We start from the raw sequence: 7107 nt of genomic DNA, 5'->3' as shown, positions 1-7107 counted from the left end.
AAAAAGGGGCAGAGTCAAAAGGAGTGGAGTCAATTTTTGAATTTTTGTTTTTGTCAATTTATTATCTTTCTCTTTTGTAATTCCTGTGAATAAAATGAACCTAAAATCTCTTCTCCCTCTAAATCACATAATTTGTATCATAATTTGTGATGAACAAAATATGTTATGAACCAAAATATGAAAAAGAGATTAATGTCAGAAAACGTAAGTTCAAAGTTGGTGATATTGTAAGAGTATATAGGTGGAAATCTCATTTTGAAAAAGGTTCTACTAAACGATGGACAAATGAGCTTTTTAAAATTGTTGATGTGATAGATACAGTTCCTTGGACTTATAAGATATATGATTTAAAGGGGGAAGAGATTTTAGGTTCATTTTATTCACAGGAATTACAAAAGACAAAAGTAAGCAGTTAATACTCATGGGAGCAATAGGTTGGCACTTCACTCCCCTCTACTGTACACCTTTATGGACACTCGAGGACCAAGTCCGAGGTGTATAACAGGTGGCATCTTCCGAGGGTTAAATTTTAAATATATATTATGTGTGTCGAGGGGGACGTTCTTAGATCTGTGAACCCCAAACACAGAATCCTCGACTACATCGTCAAAGGCTTAACTTTTGTTTGTTGGTGTGTGTGCAGTGGGGGACGTTCTTAGATCTGTGAACCCCAAACACAGAATCCTCAACTACATCGTCAAGGTTTAACGTGTGAGTGTGTGTGTGTGTGTGTGTGTGTGTGTGTGTGTGTGTGTGTGTGTGTGTGTGTGTGTGTGTGTGTGTGTGTGTGTGTGTGTGTGTGTGTGATAATATAACAGGGAGCATGATCAACCCCAACCCATCCCTAACCCACCCTAACCCTCACATTCAAAATCTCAACCCCAACCCAACCCAGGCCCAACACAATATCTATTTTAAAACACGTATTTCAACAATATAAATATTTTTGATGTTTTTTTCTCTTCTTCCAATTCTGTCTTTTAAGGCTTTCACGTTTGATGAAGTAGAAAGGGGGAGTAAGAACTTTCCTTCACTTTCTTCCCAGAACTTTCTTGATGTTGCTCTCATCAAGCACTATCCAACAAAGAATCACATCGATAGGTTCAGATCCCCAAGAGTCTTCTTGGTAGAAACCACATTTCTAGTCTCCAAAATAAACCCAACTTTCCAAGTCTCCAAGGTATAACCACATTCCTGTTGAGTTTCCAAGATATGTATCACATTGTGAGTTATCAAGCCAGAACCCACATTTCAAGTCTCCAAAATAAAACCAACTTACAAAGTCTCCAAGGGATAACTCATTTCCTGTTTTTTTTCAAAATTTGTGAGTCTCCAAGGTAGGTTCCATATTTAGAACCATCTTGGCAGAACCCTTTTCCCAAGTCTCCAAGGTAGTTATTGAAACCATCAAGGCAGAACTCATTTACTGATGTTTCCAAAATTTGTGAGGTCATCGATGTCGGTTTCATATTTAAAACCACCAAGGATAGCTCATTTAGTGATATATTTTTTTAATTTGTGAGTTTCCGAGGTAAAACTTATGTTCTGGTTCATCAAGGTATGACTCTTTGGTTGGGTCATCAAGGTTGAGCTCATTCTGTGGGTCTTGGTCACTCACAAGGTCTTCAACCAAGCCAACAATTTCGCCCCAAGTTGTGGCAAAAGCAGTATTTTCATTTTGTATTTCTGATACAATTTCCTGTGAGAGAAAATATTGAATTCGCTATATATTGTTACGTTTGAGGGGGGGGGTATGCATTCAAAGGGTAATTAGGATGTTTCATTAGGTATGCCATGCTGTTCGAGTGTACCAGGATCTCAATGTAATAAGTAGCAATTCAGTGGTGATAAGTTGTCTCTTAAATGTCCATTTCTTCAAGGGGGAAATGATAATTGTCACGTAATTAGATAGGGATACGGGATAGGGTAAGTGTGTCTGCGTAAACCCCTTTTAGTAGTCCCTGGAGGCTTGCCGTGACGTCACAGGACAGTGCTGCCGATGGCCCCGCCCCGTGATCACGATTGGCGGAAGGCGACGGCGCAGGGCTAATAAAACGGCTCGATTGGAAGTGACGAGGACTCGAGGATAAAAAGGTTCTGTTCGGGGTCGAAAAGGAAGAGGAAGAAGATCGGGACAGAAAAACTGTTCTGGTGGAGGTTGTTGTGCTGGGAGCGTGCTTTTTGTTGGGCTGTTTTCGATCCTGGTTTCATCGTGTCTTGTAGCCTTGCTGAGCCTCGTGCCTCACCTCGGTTGGCTCTGGGGTTCTGCTGGCTCGGAGTACGGGGTCGAACAGCGGGCGGACCTGCCTCCCTCTCCTGCTCGCAATTTGGCGCCAGAACTAGTTCCCTGGCGGATGTGAGCGGACTTGGGCCAAGACCAGGAGGTCGACAGCACTACGGTTTCTCCTGCCCCCCTGACGAGAGCAAGGCCAGCTCGTCCAACGCCAATCCAGGGACTGTTGCGTCCACACCACAGGCCAGCCTGACCACCAGGACCAGCTACGTGTGTGTGTGTGTGTGTGTGTGTGTGTGTGTGTGTGTGTGTGTGTGTGTGTGTGTGCGTGTATGTGTGTGTGTACCTGGCGCCTTAGAGGGTTTGAGATTTGTATATTCATTGGAATTGTCTGTGTTTTCCCCACGCCTGAACCCACACCACCATCTCGTCGAATCGCCCCGGATCCCTCTTCTTGCCGAGTCTTGTTAATGTATTAATTAAGTGATTTAATTGTTAAATGATTATATGCTTAAATCAAACTCTGTAAATAGGAAAATAAAATCTTACCTCAATAGATAAAAGGTTTGAATCCAGTTCATCAACTTGAAGGTTTAGTTCCATACAAGTAGTAGAACTCCAAGGAACTCCAAAGTCATCCCACTCAAGCTCAGCACAGCAGTCTATTCTCAGTAAAAGTAAAAATATTGTTGCGGATTTCGCGCCCGCCGGCGTGCGACGGCCACGTAACTCGAATCGCGGCACGTCGCCCACCGGACGGACAATCCAGTCGTGACCCTCTCGGACTAACGCCGGGAACCAGTCACGGGTGGACCTTTCGGTCTCACCGCGATCGAGCCAATCAGCCCCCGCGTGGGATAGGGTTGCTCGCCAAATTCGAACTACCTAAGTACCCACGCGGAGGGTAGACCGGGCGATCGCACCTCGCCGCAGGTCGACTTCGGACACGGGCCACTTAAGCGACCCGTTCCGTTCTATCAGAATAACCGAGCGGTGTTATCGTCGACCTCGACGGTTCGATTAATTATCGGGCGTATTCAGCCCACTACCAACCCTTTACGTGAAGCAAGATGGGGATTCAATGGAGGAAAAGACGAAGCGAAGCGGGAGAACAGTTCAACAATAAAGCACATTTATTCTCGGCACACGGGAAGCACACAAATACAATTCCACCAAATGCACACAAAAAAAAAAGAAAACACAATTCCATTTACACAAAAAGCAAACATAAAAGTGAAAACACAGTGCAGAGCTAATACCGACTACCGAGCACACGGCAACACTTATACAATTCTACTTCACAGACGGCGCCGACAACACATACCCAAAACCAAGGAAAAGAAATCCCCCAAGAATGAGGTAGGCCTGGGGCCGAGACCGGGTCGGGCCTACCCGTCTGGTGATGAGACGCGGAGCGGCGATGGCGCCTCTCTCCGCGGGCCTCGTGGACAGTGCCTGGCAGGGGGTGGGAACGGGGCCCCCTTGGTCGCACTATCTCAGCGCGGGGGGAAACAGGAGGGGGTTGCTGATGCTCGGGGTATAGAGGATCTTTATTATATGCGACGAGCGTCTCCACCTCGGCCAGGTCGCGCTGTCGGCCTCCTTCGGGTGCAGCTTCCTGCACGACGCGAGCACCCCCTCGTCTGGTGTCGCCGCCTTTCCACAGCTCCGTCCCCTCCGTTCCGACTCCAACGCACACGACGAGCAGCTCCACCGCCCGCGAAGTCTTGACCCTCTGCTTCCGACTCTCCTCTTCTTGACTCTCCGACCCCGTTCTGCTTGCGACTCTCTCGTTCTCGTTCTGACTTTTACGACTCCTTTGACTGACGAACACCGTCCTTTTATCCCCCCGTAACTTCGCCTTTGACCCCCTCCCTTTGACCTTTCACCTCGCTCCCCATTGGCCCGAGAAAAAGTGGGCGTGAAGGCTTTTTGATCCACAAATTTGCATATATCGATCGCCCTGGGGGCGGGGCCAATTCGCCCCTCGCTCACCGATTGGACGGCAAAAAGTGGGCGTGTGTCGTTTTTGATCCGTTTTTGAAGCAGAAAATCCGTGATTTTGTACACGCTGTTCGACGCGCGTTCTGCATGAGTCCAACACCGGTACCCACAGCGGGGCAAGAATGGTGGCGATGCTACGGTTGTGAGGTGTGCGTGAAGGTCGTGGCGGTTGTGGTGAAGCGGTGGTTGTGGTCGGTGGTTGATGTTGTGGTTGTGATCATGGCGGTTGGTCCAAAATAAAGATAGTAAAAGAAAAACGGCTATCCTGAAGAGTCGCAGCACGTATAAATGACATGTATTCCCACTAGACAACGGGTTTGGGCCTAACTACACATGCACTTACCGAGATACCTCACCTAAGGGACCTGAATGGTGGTTTGCGAATCTGGTAACCACAACAATATGTTTAAATTCAGTCTGGGTTTCAAGCATTTATATAGAAAGACTGGTTGGTGTGGTTTCCTTTGGAAATTCCCTGGGCAAGCCCAGGCAAGCCTTGTGAGTCAAAGATTAACTGGAAATGATTTAAGAGGAGGTGGTCGTCACAAGAAGGTGGAGCTTAGGAAAAGTTGGTGGGGCTTAGGAAAAGTGGGTGGAGCTTAGGGAAAGCGGATGCGGTTCATGAAAAGTGGACATGGCTGAAGAAAAAAGTGGGCGTGGCTTAAGAAAACGGGAGTGTGACTTATGTAAAAGTGGGCGTGGCTTATAAAAACAATCTGAGGCTCAGGAGGTGGTCAAACAAGAACATTGAGAGAAGTTTATCATTTATATCTGCTCAACATAGATACAAAAACCAACAACCAAGTTCCAAGTTATTCTTTGTGAAGATACTCGATGGAAATGAATGTTATAAGAAAATTAAGTTATTCCCTAAAGTAGAACATGGACAAATATTCATTGGTTCGCTCTTTGAGTAAAATGAAAATATGAAAGGACTGTGATTATGTTGGGGGGAAGAAGTGCTTAAATCAGTAAGTCTCAATTTTTCATTTGATTGTATGGGAGGGGGAGGAAGTGAGTCTCCCATTTTGAACTTTTGGCGCTTGGGTCAGATAGTTTTCTCTTTTTCCCCATTCATTTGAATGGGCTTCCCAGTAGCAACATTTTACATCTACTAACGTCTTTTCTTCCATGCTGAACTGGTGACCCCGATGTGATCCAGGTCCACCTGGTGCGGAGGTTGTATAGACATGGACAGCCCACAGGATTAAATTTTAAAACCTGCCAAAGGGTGCAGGAGCTCTTTGTGGGGCAATGGCCACCATACTTGGCACCAACTGCATCTGCAGACGTCCTCTTGTAGGTAGTGACCTTCCATCTGCCTATCACTCTGCGAAGCTTGGGCGTATTATGTTCTCGTGGATCAGGTATTGCAGAGCAGAGGTATGCGCTCTACCGAGTGCCCTTGTAGTTGACAATGTAATCACATCCCATGTGTTTAAAATCCAATTCCATTGAAATCGCGATCCGGAGTGCCGGGTTTTTCGCACAGCGCGAGGTTCTGACGCTCTGAGGAAATCACGTGATGTCGCTGCTCACTCCACAATTCCTGTTATTCTTCACACAATAAATCCTACATTTCTCCCAAGATAAACTAAATAAATAAATTCCATCGGGCTTGTTTAAAATCAGAATATCAAGGGAGATTCAGGGCTGAAAAGGAGGTTCCGAAGGGCGGACATTTCGAGGGAATTTTCGTTTTTTTACGAAACGGCGCCACTGATGCTGAAATGCGATCCTCGTTTAAAAGGATTTCTATAAAAGTTTTAAAGTTATCGCTTCTCGGCCTTCGATGGCTGAGACCATAAGAAGGCGTCATGGTTCCGTATATGTTGATAAGCATGTCCCAGGTGATCCCTCCCCATATGAAAGACCAGATATCACTGTGGTGGAGGGAAATACAATCACAATTGTTGACGTTGCTGTCCCCTTTGACAATGGTCCTGATGCCTTTGCCACTTGTGCAGTTGAAAAGAGGGAAAAATATGAAGGACTGTGTAATGCATTGGTTGCTCAGGGCAAGGATGTCCAGGTGCTTGGGTTCATAGTTGGGGCGCTGGGATCGTGGTTCCCTGGTAATGAGTCGGCCCTGAACCGGTTGGGAATTTCCCGGTCTTACCGGAAGCTGATGCGTCGGCTTTGTTGTATTGATGCTATTCGTGGATCCCCGGATATTTACATTGAGCATATGTCGGGCCATCGTCAGTATGTGGAGGTCTGAGGTTGGTCCTCCCCCATCTCCCTTCCCCCCTTTTTAATTTTTTTTCTATGGTGTGGATGGTTTTCATGTTTGTCTAAGTGAATGGATCTTGCCAAATGGTCGAGAAGCGCAAATTTCTATTTTTGGACTGGTTCCCCTTCTTTTTATGGCCTGGTGCCCTCAACTGGTCCTTGGGGGTTGTGTTCTTTTTATTTTGACATTCCCCCAGGGTCCTCTTTTTCTATTCTTTTTCTGATTTTAACGGTGTGGAGGAATTGTATCCTCAGTGTCTTATTCTTTTTTAACCTTTTAATTTTGATCTTTTGAAATTTTTTAATAAATCTGTTCTTATCAGTTCAATTGTTTATTATCGTTGTCCTGGATGAATGGTGGATTTTTTGTTGTTGTTGTTGTTGTTGTTGTTATAATTTTTTTTTTCCTCCCACCATTTTTTCGCGGTGCAGTGTGGTGGACGTCCTATCCTGGGAACTGGTTCTTGAATTATTGCGAATTTTCTCTCTTGTGTATAATTCTAATTTTTTCAACACAGATTCCCAATGGAAGAGGACGGACAGAGGCCGGGTCGGCGAGGTGAAGGTGCTGCTCGTGCTGTGGAGACGTTCCCCTGCGAGTAGTGCGGTAAAGACCTTGCGACGCTCGCAGGGTGGCG

The sequence above is a fragment of the Eptatretus burgeri genome, chromosome 17 (assembly GCF_056783735.1).
Source record: "Eptatretus burgeri isolate ZD-2024b chromosome 17, Ebu_testis_v1, whole genome shotgun sequence".
In the NCBI taxonomy this organism is placed as follows: Eukaryota; Metazoa; Chordata; class Myxini; order Myxiniformes; family Myxinidae; genus Eptatretus; species Eptatretus burgeri.
The sequence above is the reverse complement of the archived record's forward strand: the minus strand, read 5'-3'. Positions refer to the sequence as shown.